Below are 16,493 nucleotides of genomic sequence, written 5' to 3'. Positions count from 1 at the left end.
CTTGTGGTGGCCATCTTATAACAACGTGGGGGTGGCCATCTTGTGACATGAGGCATGAGGGTCAATTTGCATATTACCTCTTTATTATATAGGATTACACATATTCTATACATATATTATAGAAAATTTGTGTGAGAAGTCCAGAAGTCTAAGAAAAAAAAACCTCATAGTAAAACCACCCAGAGACAACCACTGCCTGCAATTTAGTGTGTTTTCTTCCAATACTTTTTTCTGTTGTCTTTCTTTAGAGGAGATCAATGTTGTTCCTCCAAACTTTTTAAACACAGGCATGTCCTATGCCAGTGGTCGGCAAACTCATTAGTCAACAGAGCCAAATATCAACAGTACAACAATTTAAATTTCTTTTGAGAGCCAAATTTTTTAAACTTAAACTTATTCTAATGCCACTTCTTCAAAATAGACTTGCCCAGGCCGTGGTATTTTGTGGAAGAGCCACACTCAAGGGGCCAAAGAGCTGCATGTGGCTCGCGAGCCGCAGTTTGCCGACCACAGTCCTATGCCATTGCAGAATCTTAATATTTATCTTTCTTTCCTCATGCCCCTTAGATCCACTGCAACAGAATGTGAGGTGGCACTTGAACTGGGGATCTGAGTTTGCAGGTGAGTATGCAAACATCTGCAAAGTCATATCATGATGGAGTCCTTGCAAGCCACTGTAAAGAGATGCAGGAGCTTGGAGGCTGAGATGAGGACAAGCCTGAGCCCGGCAGTCCATCTTCCAGACCGATACCACATCTGGGTTCCCTTACTCTGGCCCTTTAAGGAAGCTGGAACTCTGGGCAAGCCTGATGCAGTGGTCTCCTGGGAACAACAAACACAATAGAGGTTGGGGTGGAGCTGGGGAGAAAGACCCACCTCAGCAGCTCTTGGCACACCAGAAGCCAATCAGGTAGAGCAGGGACTGGGGGTGGACTTCTCATTCCTTTCTTCCTCTGGCCTCTTCACCTCTCCCAGCCCTCTCTCTTCTCCGCATTTTCCTAGTCGCACCTTTCTCTACAGTCTTCCCCATTCCTGCCTCTCTCTGTCTTTCTGTTGTCACTCCCACATCCTCTGCTGGAGACAGTTCTTGCTTATAAGAGTTTCTTAGTTGATTTATTTTGGATTTTTAGGTGGAAAAAAATATTCTGCAAACAATGGTAATTTAAACTCATCAAATTTTCAAACATTTTTTAATTTCTATTTCTTTTTTTCTTTTTTCTTTCTTTCTTTTATTTATTTTTTGTCTAATTGCTGTTCTTAGTGCCTCTACAAAAACAAAATGGTGAATAATAGAGGTATCAGCATATATCTCAGTCTTGTCCTGAAATTAATGTTGTATCTCTAGTTTTTCCCCAAGTTTGATGTAATGTTTTGAGTATTTTATTTGGATCCTTAAATGAATTTTCATAGAGTTGTTCCAGATGTGAGTTTGGTAAAGAATATAGAATGACATTTTGCTTTTTGAATCAATTTAATGGTTGTAATATAATAGAATCTATCCCATTTATGGTTTTGCCACAAACATGTTTTTTTCTTTTTAAATATATTTTTTATTGTTGATAGTACTACAGAAATCTCATGCTACCCCCACACATGCACACAAGTTTTTTTAGAGTTACTTCTATCACCTCTTTTTGTTTGTTTTCAAGCTCTTCTTTTTACCTTTGTAATATTTTGCTATGTGGTAGGTGTTTATAAACCAACTAGAGGCCTGGCCTGCACCCCTCTCACAGCCTGGGAGCCCTTGGGGAATCAACTGACAGCTTAGGCCCGTGCAGGGCATGGGCCTAAGCTGTCAGTTGGACATCCTTGGCGCTGCCACGAAGGTGGAACAGGCTTCCACCACCACCGCTGCGCTTGCCAGCTGTGAGCCCGGCTTCTGGCTGAGTGACGTTCCCCCTATGGGAACACACTGACCACCAGGCGGCAGCTCCTGTGTTGAGTGTCTGCCCCAAGTGGTCAGTGTGCATCTTAGGGGTTGTTCTGCAGTTTGGTTGATTTGCATATTATATTAGCCTTTTATTATATAGGACTAGGGGCCCAGTGCACAAAATTCGTGCACTGGGGAGAGGTCCCTCAGCCCAGCCTGCCCCCTCTCACATACTGGGAGCCCTCAGGGGATGTCCTACGGATGGCTTAAGCCCACTCCCCATTGGGAGCGGACCTAAGCTGCAGTCTGGCCTCCCTTTGCTTGAGGTGACTGGGCTGATCAGGGGAAGGCGCCAGCCCCATCACCCCACTGCTGCAGCCACTGCCAGTCACCGCAGCCGCCAAGGTATTTTCATCAACACGGACTCCAGTCCCTTCACCATGAAAAAATGACAACTTTCTTTAGGCATTATCAAAATGTGTCTTTCATAGGATATGACATTTCATTCTTTATTTTTATTTTTATCCTTACCTGAGGATATGTTTCCATTGATATTTTCCCCTTCCCTCCGATCCCAAGCTCAGCCCCTTCCCAAGCCAAAAGCCTCTGCCCCAGGCTTTAGGCTTGGGAAGGGCCCCCACCCTCACCTCCGATGACAGGCTCAGCCCCTTCCCAAGCCTAAAGCCTCCCCCACAGGCTTTAGGCTTGGGAAGGGGTTTCCCAATCCCCCGAATCTCTGATTGTAGGCGTGGCCCCTTACTAAGCCTAAAGCCTCCGCCCCAGGTTTAGGCTTGGGAAGGGGTCCCCCCTCTCCCCCCGGCACCTCTGATCATAGGCTTGGCCCCTTCCTAAGCCTAAAGCCTCCACCCCAGGCTTTAGGCTTGGGAAGGGTACCCCCGCCCCTCCGATCACAGGCTTGACCCCTTCCCAAGCCTAAAGCCTCTGCCTGATGGCCAGCTGGGAGTGACCTGGGTGCCGAGGAAGTTCCCTGGACCCAGGTATTTATGCAAATTAACCGCCATCTTTGTTGGGTTAATTTGCCTACTCACTTTGATTGGCTGTGGGCGTAGCGAAGGTACAGTCAATTTACATGTTTCTCTATTATTAGGTAAGATGTCCCACAGTTCCGTCAGTTACTTGGAGAAAAGAGTGCTTGTTGACACTGTCACAATTTTATGCCCCCCTTTTTTTTTTCCACACTTTAGAATGTATTCTGGTTTCTGTCCTAATCTATTATGATTTTTTAAAATGCTTTTGTTTTTGCATTCTGTAGCCCTCCTTTTAAGAAATATATTTGTATGCCATTTTGTTGCTGTGATTGTTCAGTTAATTAAACGAGAAAGCAAATTAGATGCTCATCATGGAGCTTTTTCTCTCATGACATCCCAGTTTGTGAGTCGTTTAGTTTGAATCATCTCTTGGTTGTCTAGATTATGCTTTCTCATAACTTCCCAGGAAGGATAACGAACGTCAAAACATAACTTAGAGACATTTAGAGAGTTATATAACTAACTCTCAAGTACACCAAGGAGACAGTCGTTAGATTCTTATCAATGAACAAAGTTAAAAAAGGGGGCGGGGGTGTGGAGGGAAGGATTTATATAAGAAAGTGGGAAGAGGGGGTAAAGGCACCAGTATAGGAAGAGTGGTTTGTGATTAGCTGGAAGCTGTCAAAGAGAAAACAATTAAGTCATTAGAGAAAACAATTTCAGTTAATTGTGGATTTCCCAAAAAGTCTTGAGATTGAAGCTGTGCCAGACATTGGCAGGCTGCCTGTCAACAGTGTCCTTCTGGCCCTCGCCCTCAGGCAGGCCATGACCGGTCCATCTCCTCAGCAGAATTTCTGTGAGCGAGACTTTCACAGTCGCTGCAGGTTTGAAAACAGTTTCCTGTTGCCATTTCAGTTTATAGGATTTTCTAGTCTTAAGATTTTCCCTTTACAATTCTCCAGATATTATCCACTTTACTTCTGGCATATGAGTGGCAAGGGAAATCTACAGATCGTTTTTTTAATGATGTATTATCTTTAAGTACAAGACTTTTCCAATCATGTCACCTAGAGCTCATTCCACCCACTGCTCTGTTTGGCCACCAGTCTCTTGTCTCTCTCTTCAGCAGTGGTGAGGCAGATACCCTTTCCATGGGGAAGGGAAATCCATGGTTTGTTGCCTTTGCCAATTACAAAAATGTTGGACAGCAGGGGTGGCAAAGCTGTTGCCATTGGCATCTTTCACATGAACTATGTCAAAAGAACCAGATGCCTCTCTCTGTTGGTGATCATGCCAATTCTTCGAAGGTTAGCACCTCTGGTCACCATACACAGGTTACCAGTGTCAAACATGATGAAATTGGTAATTCTGTCAGTCTCTAAATCAATCTGAATGGTGCCGTTCACCCTGAGGGGATCAGGGTAGCGATGGTGCGAGCATCATGGGTTAGCAGATGAAGGATTCCTTTCGTGCCCACAAAGCTCTTCCTCACTTTGCACAACTTGTACTTGGCCTCCTCAGGTATAATACAATGAACAGCAAAGTGGCCCCTGGTGTCATAGGTCAGGCAGAAATTCTCTCTAGTCTTGTCAGTGCTGATGACATCCATAAAACCAGCAGAGTAGGTTACATCCGTTTGGACTTTGCCATCAATCTTAATAAACCGTTGCATGCAGATCTTTATTTCATCACCTGTTAGAGCATACTTAAGTCTGTCCCTTAAGAAAATGATGAGAGGGAGACATTCTCTCAGCTTGTGGGGACAGGTAGATGGGCGAGGAGCAAACACACCAGTCAGTTTATCCAGCATCCAATGCTTTGGGAGCTGCTACACACTTTAGATGTTTCTTGGGACCATGAGCCATGGCTGCGCTAGGCAAAAAAAGAGAGCTGTACAAACCGTTTGATTTTTTCCTTTGCATTCCACCGAAATCATTATAGGGTGTGTATTTTTTCAATGCCCAGAGAAAATAACTTTACCATGATCTGTATTAGCCATTTTTTTCTATCTGTCTATCTATCTATCTAGACCAGTGTTGGGCAACCTTTTGAGCTTGGTGTGTCAAACTTCGCCAAAAAACTGAGCATAACTCGGGTAGTGTGTCACTTTGAGGAAAAAACATTATTTCGTAAATGTTTCATCCTCAGGAGCAGCAAATGTTTCATCCTCGGCATGTAGCCACGCGTGTCATCAGAAATGGCTACGCGTGTCAGTGCTGTCATAGGTTCGCCATCACTGATCTAGACAGAAACACAGTAAACCACTTTAATCTACTAGTATACTAGTAGATTCACATTTTTCTGTGTTTCAACAAGATATTCGTGCATTTTAATTTGTTTTCTGTTCCAGTAGCTTTGTTTTCTTCCTTGGGTATACTAATTATTTATATGTGAGATCTCTAATGCAAGAGGCATCCATATTTATATTTTCTTTAATGGCTTTAATCCCTTTGGCTTTTTCTTTGAATTTTATGTGGTTTTGTATAGAGTTTACATGTCTGAGAGTGGCTTTTAATTCACAAAAGATTTCTTATAATTATTTAAATTTAAATTATATTAGTTTGTGAAATCACACATTTTAATATCCAGTTTTTCATAGTTTTAAATTTCAATTTATAGATATAATTTTATTTATATATGTAATATCCTACCTAATAAAAGAGTAATATGAAAATTGACTGTCACTCCAAAACACAAGATGGCTGCCCCCATGTGGTCAAAGATGGCTGCCCCCATGTGGACACAAGATGGCCACCACAAGATGGCCAACAGGGGAGGGCAGTTGGGAGGGACCAGGCCTGCAAAGGAGGGCAGTTGGGGGTGATCAAGCCTGCATGGGAGGGCAGTTAGGGGTGACCAGGCCGGCAGAGGAGGGAAGTTAGGGGTGACCGAGCCTGCAGGGAAGGGCAGTTTGGGGGGACCCAGGCCTTCAGGGGAGAGCAGTTAGGGGCAAACAGGCTGGCAGGGGAGCAGTTGGGAGCCAGCAGTCCTGGATTGTGAGAGGGATGTCCGACTGCCCGTTTAGGCCTGATCCCAGTAGGGCAGTCGGACATCCCTTGAGGGGTCCCAGATTGGAGAGGGTGCAGGCTGGGCTGAGGGACCACCCTCCCCCCCCATGCACGAATTTCATGCACCAGGCCTCTAGTATTTTATAAGAAATGAAAACAAGTTTGATAAACTAAAAATGACAGAACAAATTTATTTTCCTTAAACATTTAGTTCTGGTTTTACTCATATTTATTATTATTAAATATTTAATCTACATTTATAAATTTGATACATTTGATTTTCTGTTTTATTAATTGCACATTATATTGAGCATGTTGTAAAGTCACATGCAATTATAAGAAATAATACAGCCGAAACCGGTTTGGCTCAGTGGATAGAGCGTTGGCCTGTGGACTGAAAGGTCCCAGGTTCGATTCCGGTCAAGGGCATGTACATTGGTTGCAGGCACATCCTCGGTGGGAGGTGTGCAGGAGGCAGCTGGCCAATGTTTCTCTCTCATTGATGTTTCTAGCTCTCTATCCTTCTCCCTTCTTCTCTGTAAAAAATCAATAAAATATATATTTTTTTAAAAAGTAAAAAAAAGAAATAATACAGCCCTTGCCGGTTTGGCTTGGTGGATAGAGCATCAAGATCCATGGTCTGAAGGGTCCCGGGTTCAATTCTAGTCAAGGGCACATACCTCAGTTGCAGATTCCCCGACCCTGGTCAGGGTGCGTGCAGGAAGCAACCAATCGATGTGTCTCTCTCACATTGATGTTTCTCTCTGTCTCTCCCTCTCCCTCCCACTCTCTCTAAATATCTTCTAGTGAGGATTAACAACAACAACAAAATAATAACACAGAGAAATCTCATGTTTCACCAAATGGTAATATTTTGCAAGCTATAGTACAATATCACAACCAAAACACTGACATTAATACAATCGACCAATCTTATTCAGATTTTCTGTTTTACTTATTCTTGTGTGTGTGTGTATATATATCTAGTTATATATAACTTTATTACATGTGTAATTCCTGTATCCAATACCATGGTCAAGATATAAAACACAAGGATTCCTACTATAGTTCTTTTGGTTACAACTATGTTCCTTTCACCTTCTCTCCCCTCTTCACCTCCTGTCCTAACCACTTTAATCACTTGTCTAAAAGTTCTAAAAGTTTGCCTTTACAAAAAGTTTATATAAATGAAATATACTAAGTAACTTTTTAGGATTGGATTTTTTTTTTCACTACGTTTTCAAATGTATGTGCAAAGTTGTTCATTGTATTTCCTATGACAATTTTGATGTCTGTAGAGTCTGTGGTGATATCTCCTGTTTCATTCCTGATATTGGTAATTTGTGTATTCTCTCCCGCCCCCCCCCCCCCATTTTTATTAGAGGCTTATCAATTTTATTTGTATTTTCAAAGTATCAGCTCTTTTGTTATTGATTTTTTCTATTATTTTTCTGTTTTCAATTTCATTGATTTCTACCCTTGTTTTATATTTTCTTCCTTTCTGCTTTGTTTTGGGTTTATTTTGCTCTTCTTTTTCTTTTTGGTTTGATATGTTTCCATATTTCCTAATGTATGCATCTTGTGCTATAAACTTCCCTCTCAGCACTGCTTATCTATGTCCCACAAATTTGGATATGTTCTAATAATTATCATTCCATTCAATGCATTTTTTTTTCATTCCCTTTGGGATTTCCTCTTTAACTCATGAATTATTTAAAAGTGTATTGTTTAATTTCCAAATGTTTGGAGACTTTCCTGCTATCTTTCTGTTATTTATCTCCAGTTTGATACCACTGTGGTCAGAGAACAGACACACTATATGATTTCAGTTGTTTTACATTTGTGGTTTGTTTTATGTTCTAGGATATGACCTATTTTGGACTATGTTCCATGGGTATTTAAAAAGAAGGTATATTCTGCTGTTGTTGGGTGGAGTGTTCTATACATGTCAATTAGATATAATTGATTAATGTTGTTGTTCAGTTCCATATCCTTGATGATTTTCTGTCAAGTTTTACTGATTATTGAGAAGGGGGAGAGAGAGAGAGAGAGAGAGAGAGAGAGAGAGAGAGAGAGAGAGAGAGAGAGAGAGAGAGAGAGAAGATCAAACTTTCTACCTACAATTGTGGATTTATTTATCCTTTCAGTTCTATGAGTTTTTGCTTTACATATTTTACAGTTCTTTTGTTTTGTGCTTACACATTTAGAATTGCTATGTCTTCTTAGTGAATTGAGCCTTTCATCATTATATAATGTCCTTCTCTGTCTCAGGTAATTTTCTTTACTCTGAAGTCTATTTCACCTGAAGTTAATATAGCAGCTAAGAAGGTGTATTTCCTTTAATTAATGTTTGCCTGGTATCTTTTCCCATCCTTTAACTTTCAACCTGCTTATATTTTTGTATTTAAAGTAAGCTTCTTGAAGACAGCATATAGTTGAATTATGTTTTTTAATTGACATCTTTTTCTTTTAATTGGGGTATTTAGGATATTTACATTTAGTGTAATTATTGATATGTTAGGGTCTTCTTATATATTTTGTTTTCTGTTTGTTCTCTCTGTTTTTCAGTTTTCTATTTTCTTTTTTATGCCTTCCTATAGGTTACTTGAACATATTTTACAATTTTATTTTGATTTATCTATAGTATTTTTAATGTTTTTTTAAAATTTCTTTGTGGTTATTCTAGGTATTACATAACTTACCATAGTCTTCTGATGTTGTCATTTTATTAGTTTCAGTGAAGTATAGAAACCTTACCTCCCTTTATGTCGTTTTACCCTCCTCCATTTATAATATTATCCTATTAAACATTTTCTCCACATACATTTATAACCACACTGTTGCAGTTTTTGCTTCAACCATCAAAGATAATTTATATTCAAAAGAAGGACAGCCTATTGTGTTCGCCCTGGTTGGGTAGATCAGTTAGTTAGAACATCGTCCCGATATGCCAAGGTTGCAGATTTTATCCCTGTACAGGGCACATACAAGAAACACCAAGGAATGCATAAGTGGAACAACAAATCTCTTTCATCAATAACTTTTAAAATGTCTATTGTATTACTTATAGCTTTGCTTCCTGTGTTCTTCCTTCCTGATATTCCAAGATTCTTTCTTTTGTTGTTTCCTTTCTGTATAGAGAACTTTATCTAGCCATTCTTTTAGGCTAAGTAACCTAGCAACAAAGTCTTCCTTACTTCTTCATTCCTGAAGTATATCTTCATTGGATAGGGTTTCTGGGTTCACAGTTTCCTTCAGTACCTTAGAAAGTTGTGCCACTTCTTTCTGTCCTTCCAGATTCTGATGAGAAATCCACTGTCATTCAAATAGTTTTTCCCCTGTAAGTAAGGTATGATTTTTTTTCTGACTGTTTTCAATTTTTCTCAGTCTTTAATTTTCAGAAATTTAATGATGTGTCTTAGTTTGGATTTTTGTGGTTTTGTTTTCTTCTTCTTCTTGGTTTTTGTCTTTCCAAATGTGGAAAGTTTTCAATCATCATTTCTTCAAGTATTTTTCCAGCCTCACCCTCTTTCTCCTCTCTTTCTGGGACTCCGATAATACAAATGTTACCATATTTTTCCGTGTATAAGACGTCCCCCACTTTTCCAACCCAACATTTAAAAATCAGTATTTTAAACATAAAACAGAACACATTTTTATTTAGTAATTACCGCAGGTAATGTTTACATACCAGTACTATGATACTATGCAGCATATCACTTTATTCAGTCTCTGTTGCATTACTGCTCCCTTCATCACTATTAGTTCCAGACATATCAATTTCTTCAACTTCTATTGTATCACTGCTGTCTTCTGTGTCACTGTCCATATATGTGAGATCATTCTCATAAACTGGTGGCATTTTCTGAGCTAACTTTGTTCATGTTCTCATGGGCAACCCTTCTCTCCTTATGAAATTGAAGCACCATTTTGCCTTTCCTGTAAAATCAACAATATTCATTTCTCTTGCAAACATTCTTGCCTGACATTGAATAAGCTTGATTGACACACATAAGGCACTCTGGCGCTATTCTATAACCCAAGTCTTAAGCCTGTGCTCCAAGTTTGTCCATTTTGCTGGTTTTCCTCTTAAGGCCTTCTTCTTTTTTTTTTTTTGGCTTCTTAAGGAGTTGTTCTTCCTGTTTTCTCCGCTGTCTGATCATACACGCAGTGGGAGGAGGTCCAAATTGTCTCTCTGCAGCTCTATTTCCATGCTCTTTTGCATAGCTGTTTAGTTTAAATTTTGCAGAGTGAGACAATCACTTACCAGTATTTAGTATCTTTTTATTTTTTGACATCTTTATGGACTCAGAACGCTCCAGTCCCTGTTGCATCTGCACACTCTCCACCTCCACCTCCAATTACAGCATCAGCTGAGGTCAGTAACAATAAGGCTCGTGATTGGAGGAAGCCTGTTTGACAAGGTATGGGCAGCTACGCACCCACGCAGCTCCTTCCTCGGCTGACTTCCATGTATAAGAGGCCCCTCGATTTTCAGTCTATATGATTTTATAAAAAAACTAGGGGCCCAGTGCATGAATTCGTGCACCTTGAAAGGAACTGTGGGTCGTGAGGCGGTGGTGGGCACAGGGCAGGTCTCGGCCCATCCTCTGCGCCCCCTGCCTACGCCCTCCCACTGCGGCCCTCAGTCCCCTGTCTGCCAGCAGCCCCACTCCCGCTGCCACCACTCCCAGATGCTGATGGTGCCAGCCCCGCTCACACCCGCTGATGGCACGGAGCAATTGGGGCTGGCACCAGCAGTGGGTGCAAGCAGCAGCTGCTGCCCCAATCGCCCCTCAGGAACAAGGGAAGGTGGAGAAGCCCTCAGGGGCTATTGGGCCCAGCAGCCGCTGCTCACACTCGCTGACAGTGCCCTGGGTCAGGGCCGGCACTGGGGGCTGGCAGCGGGTGTGAGTGGCAGCTCCGGCACCATCAGCAGGTGTGAGCACCGGGTGGGACCATGGACTGCGGGAGCAAAGAATTTTCAGTGACCACCAGAGGCTTGCCCTGATGACAGTGACTGGTGCCCCACCTTGGTCTGGCACCTCCGCTCACCTGCTCCACCATCCCACCACAGCTGATGCCCGCCATGTTCCACACTCTGCCCCCTGCTGCCAACAATCTTCCGCGCACACCCCCTGGTGGTCAGCACACATAATAGCTACCGGTTGTTCTGCCTTTCAGTCTATTTGCATATTAGGTTTTTATATATATAGATAGCGTCTTATACATGGAAAAATACAGTAAATCTCCTGTTGTAGTTCCACAGATCCCTTTGTCTCTGTTCATTTTTGTTTTCAGTCTATTTTCTCTTTTGCTGTTCAGTTTTGGTAATTTCTATTGTTCTACCAGTTCACAGGTTCTTTTCTTTCCTCGTTCCATTCTGCTAGTGAGCTTTTATTTCAGTAATTGTATTTTTTCCGTTCTAAAATTACCTTCTTATATCTTCTTTATATTTTCTATGCCTTTGCTAAAACTTTTTTTTTCATTTATTCCAAGTATGTTCATAATTGCTTGTTGAAGCATATCTATCATGGATGCTCTAAAATATTTGTCAGATAATTTAACATTTCTGGCATCTTGTCATTTGCATGTATTGATTGTCTTTTTTTATTGAGTCTGAGATCTGCCCAGTTCTTGGTATCCCAAGTTATTTTTTGTTGAATCCTGGACATCTTGGGTGTTAGGAGGCTCTGGATCTTATTTATATCTCTGGCTATGTTCTCTCTCTCTGGCACCACTCCAGCAGAGGGCTAGGGGGAATTGCCTTGGAATTGCCAGGTGGAGGTTAAAGTCCAGGTTTCCCAATGGAGGGACTCTTCATTACTGCTGAATGGGAGTGGGAATTCTGGCTTTACTTTAGGCCTCCATGGATACTTTCCTGAGTAGGAGGGGTAGAAGTGCCTTGCTGTTGTTCCCAGCGTGGCCTCCACGGACCTCCAGGGGTAGCCTCTTGACTTCTGGGTGATGGCAAAAACCCTACTGTCCACAAGGCCTCATCGAACAGCACTCCAGTGAGGAGGCAAAGGGGATGGTGCCATTTTATTGCTGTGTGGGGTGGAAGTCAGGCTCTCCCCCCTGACTTCTGACTCTGCAGGCAGGTGTTTGGACACTTGACTGCTTTGAATGCAGGGAAGTCCTAGCTCCCTTCTTGACCTTCTCTGACATCATCTTGGTGGGAAGGTTGTGACTCATCATTACAACCTGGTGAGGGTGACAGTCTAGGTTTCTATCTGGCCTTTGTGGTGTGATGGAGATGGTGTTTGGCTGTGGCAGAGAAGTTATTGTCTGTGTTCTGTCATGCTACCATGCACCTTTGACTACATAGAAAAAGGCTTTTGTTGGGGTGGTGTTATTTTTGGTTTGTATTTCTGGGTTGCTAGCTTCTTCAAGATCCAAGTCTGGAAATTTGAGGCATAAAAAACACACCCAGGAACCTCACCACTTTGTTGTTCCTTGGAACCCAAGGTCCCTAGCTGGTCTGCCTTCTTCTCTCCAACTTTCAGAGTCTCCTTATGCTTGTTTTATACATAATGTCCGGTGTGTTTAGTTGTGTTTAGTGGAAGGCATAGGGAAATGTATGTTTACTCCATCTCCCCAGAAGCCATGATTTTCTTCTTATACATACCAATGGATGACCCAGCAGGCTATGAAGCAAACCTTCATTTGTGCTGTATTTAAACAACTCTTGATGATCTTAAAATAATGTGAATCCAGTTCTCTTTAATATTATAATATTTTTTACAAACTTCATCAAATTCTTCTACATCTGCCCATTGAAAATTGTAAGTCTGAGATCTATTTCACTTTTTAAATTAGAATTACCAATTAATGTGTGAGATTATACAATTACAACTAGAGTCCGTTGCACAAAGATTCGTGCAAGAATAGGCTTTCCTTCCCCTGGCTGCTGGCACCGGTTTTCCTCTGGCACCTGGGACCCAGGCCTTTGCTCTGGCTGCCACCTTTCGCCTTCTCTTTGGCCGGAGCCTTCAGTGTTCGCTCCGGCCAGAGTGCCGCTCCTGTAGCTCCCTCCACCCCCACCCTCCCCCTCATAGTAGGTGTCCTGCCCCACCTGGCCGCTCTGTGCCTACATATGCAAATTAACCCACCATCTTTGTTGGGTTGATATGCATACTCACTCCTGATTGGCTGGTGGGCATCGCAGAGGTATGGTCAATTTGCATATTCTCTCTTTTTTTTTTTTATTAGTGTAGATGACCTTTAATAACAAACATAAACTGGATATTCTTAAACTTAACCTTAAACATGAAGACACTAGTTTGTCATCTCAAGCCAGCTGAAGTTACTGGGTTGACAGTTCAATGCATCTATTACCATCTCAGGCAGGTGGAGGTGGCTTAGAGGAGACATGGCACTGGGACAAAGTCTGCAGAGCTGCAGGTGCCACAGCGATCCGCCCATGGCAAGGAAAGGTGCACTGGGCTATAGGGTCACTACGGCAGCAGGGGACTGTAGGCCCATCCTTTCAGATAGGACTGTTTGCAACCCATGTCCCTGCATTAAATCCTCTCATGCTCTTTCAACCGTACTCCCTGTTTCAGATAAAATCCTACAGCACACACCTAGCAATTCTTCTCCAACTGACTGATTCATCTAATTTATTGAGTTCCTGACTTCTGAGTCTGGCTATTGGCCACAGTGTCCAGGCAATTCTAATGCCATTCTAAAGGTGGAAAATCTTAATTTTTGTGCTGTTTAGTGGCAGTCAAGCTAGATCTGGATTTGAGTGAGTTCCCAACCTTGGGAAGACCTCAGATTATTCTCCTACAATAAAGGGTACAACTCTCCATCAGAAGTGGCTGCTATGAAGCTTAAATACATGCAGTTTATATGGATGGCAAGCTTTACATAACCAGTAGTTTTCTTTATTTTCACAAGTCTTTATTCCGTGCCACTGATTTGTTTTTAGTATCATCGGCTCTAATTTCTGCTGCTTCTCTGATGAACATGATTGCCTCTTTTACATCTTCCCATGGCTCTGACAGTTCTTTCATCTCAATCTGCTGGCTTATCCATTGTGACATAGAAATCAGGCTTTCTCTTATTTCCTTGGGAATGTGAAGCAGTTAACTGAAATTTTCTTCTTCTCCCCACACCTCAAGAGAATCTTCCAATGCACTCTTATCCTCTATCTTTTTTCTGCTATGCTTGTCTTTATTTGTTGCTGTAGAATTCTGCACATCCTGTGTACTGCTTTTTTGTTCTGTTTATTTTCCTCTGAATGAGGACCATCCTATCTTCACCTGCGATTTGTCCCCACATAGCATGGGTAGATGCGTTCTGGTTCCTTCCGCATCTATTTAGGCACCCCAGTGTGGAGGTCTTCGGTACAGCCTCTGAGTTACCTGAAGACGCTGTGGTAGGAACAGGGTTCATGGGCAGCCTTTCTCTGAGAACTTTGCTTCTTTTTATTTTTTAGGAGAAAGAGGAAGGAAGTTTGGAGGAAGAGAAAAACATTGATGTGAAAGAGACACATCCACATATACCCCAACCGGGCCAGGGATTGAACCTGCAACCCAGGTAACTGCCCTTGACCAGGAATCGAACCTGCAACACTTTGGTGCTCAGGCCGACACTCTAACCACTGAGAAACACCGGCCAGGGGTGGGGAACTTTGTTTCTGAATGTGTTGAACTCCTCTCTCGTGGACAGCTCCAAAGAGGTGGAGGTGTGGCTTGTTTCCTGGGTTTTAGGTTTGCCCCTCCATTTTGAGGAGAGACGGTGACTTTGTTGAGAAAGCTGGGCCTTTGTTTTTGAGTCAGCATGCATATTTCTCCCAGGCTGCATCTGGTCCACAACTTCTTTTTTTAAGTATATTTTTACTGATTTCAGAGAGGAAGGGAGAGGGAGAGAGAGATAGTAACATCAATGATGAGAAAGAATCATTGATTGGCTGACTTCTGCATGCCCTCTACTGGGGATCAAGCCCGCAACCCAGGCATATGCCCTTGACTGGAAATGAACCCAGGACCCTTCAGGCCGCAGGCCTATTCTCTACCCACTGAGCCAAACCAGCTAGGGCATGGTCCACAGCTTCTAACTGGTCTTGCCTCTGAAGCTCACACCTCTCAATCAGGAAAGCCTGGTTGTTAGCGCCATTGTATGGACACTCAGCATTCTCTCAGGTCTACTCCCACTTTGATTAAGCCAGCATGAAGTGTGGGTGGGGCTGGCAGAGTCAGAACCCAAGTGGGTGGCCCATGTCCTCATGCTGCCCTCTCATCTTCTGTCCCCTGTCCCAGGGGCTGGATGCCCCTCCAGGATGGCGGCGTGGGGCCGGGGACCTGTCAAGCCTTCAGAATCAGCTCTCACGGTCATGCCTCCCCACCTAGAGGCTCATCACTTGACTCCCTGAGTTCTCTTTGCACTTGGTCTTGTCTTTAGTCTAGGTCCTTTTTCTTCTTGAAAAAATTATTGGAAATATAGTTTTTGTAAATGTGATATAATTCCACCATCATTTTTAGAAATACTCTGGGAAAAGCTGCAAGGGGGCAAAATACATTGTAATTGTTCCCCTTTTTTTCTGTTCCCAGCCTCGTGTCCCAGCTGGCCTTTTGAGTATACTCTTCCCCTGACCTCACCCTCATATCCTACCAAAGAGCCCACTCAGTCTATCCTACCCCTGAGGGTCCTAGACCTGGAACTTAAATGCTGGAAGCTCAGGGCCCTGCTTGGCTCTAAGCTTCTGAATTCAGGATGGTCAAGGGGATTACAGTGCAGCACCTTTCAGAAAACAATAGGATGGATTTCAACTTTGGTCTCCTAGGTTATTATAGCCCCTTGTCCCATGGCAAGAATTGCAAGCCCTATTTAAGATGGGTGCCTGAGTTTTTTCTGGATGTAGCTAGGTAGTATAATTTGATGGCCTGAAAATCACCATGTGAGTGGCTACCCTGCCTGTCACCCATAAGGCTGGGACACCTTGTAAGTGACCCTTTGATGTGGTTTGGACCTCTTTGCAGGTTCCATCAATGAGGAAGGGAAGTGATTTACAAAGGTAGAGAAATATTTGGTGCCCACTTAAATGCCCCAATCAAAAGAGAGAAGGTAGCTGAATTGGATAAGAAAACAAGATGCATTTACGCACATACTGTCTACAGGAGACTCACCTCAGAATGAAAGATACACACAGACTAAAAGTAAAGGGATGGAAAGGGACATTTCATGCAAATGGAAAGGGAATAAAAGCTGGGATGGCAATACTTATATCTGAACAAAAGGCTTTATAACAAAGGCCATAGTAAGAGACAAAGGAGGACACTACAAAATGATAAAGGGAGTAATCCAACACGAGGATATAACCCTTGTAAACATTTATGCACCTAACATATGAGCCCCTAAATGTGTAAAGCAAATCTTGATGGACATAAAAAGAGAGATTGACAGTAATACAGTCATAGTAGGGGATTTTAACACCTAATTGACATCAATGGATAGATCTTCCAGACAGAAAATCAACAAGGAAACAGCAGCCTTAAATGACACATACTAGATCAGATGAATTTAACTGGTATCTTCAGAGCATTTCACACCTAAGTAGAGAATATATATTCTTTTCACATGCACATGGAAAATTTTCTAGGAGAGACCACATGTTAAAAC

General features: G+C 42.4%; 1 long non-coding RNA gene and 1 pseudogene across 1 annotated transcript; one reads left to right on the top strand and one right to left on the bottom strand.

The window, feature by feature from the left end:
• Nucleotides 1–858: 858 nt before the first annotated feature.
• LOC129149379 (uncharacterized) lies at nt 859–15,605 on the top strand. The gene is made up of 3 exons (XR_008556292.1): nt 859–910; nt 14,311–14,411; nt 15,425–15,605. It is a non-coding gene; the product is annotated as an uncharacterized LOC129149379 (long non-coding RNA).
• On the bottom strand, nt 3,921–4,724 carry LOC103295135 (40S ribosomal protein S4, X isoform-like; annotated as a pseudogene).
• Nucleotides 15,606–16,493: the final 888 nt, after the last annotated feature.

Source organism: Eptesicus fuscus, chromosome 6 (genome assembly GCF_027574615.1).
Source record: "Eptesicus fuscus isolate TK198812 chromosome 6, DD_ASM_mEF_20220401, whole genome shotgun sequence".
Taxonomy (NCBI): Eukaryota; Metazoa; Chordata; class Mammalia; order Chiroptera; family Vespertilionidae; genus Eptesicus; species Eptesicus fuscus.
The sequence above is the reverse complement of the archived record's forward strand: the minus strand, read 5'-3'. Positions and strand labels throughout refer to the sequence as shown.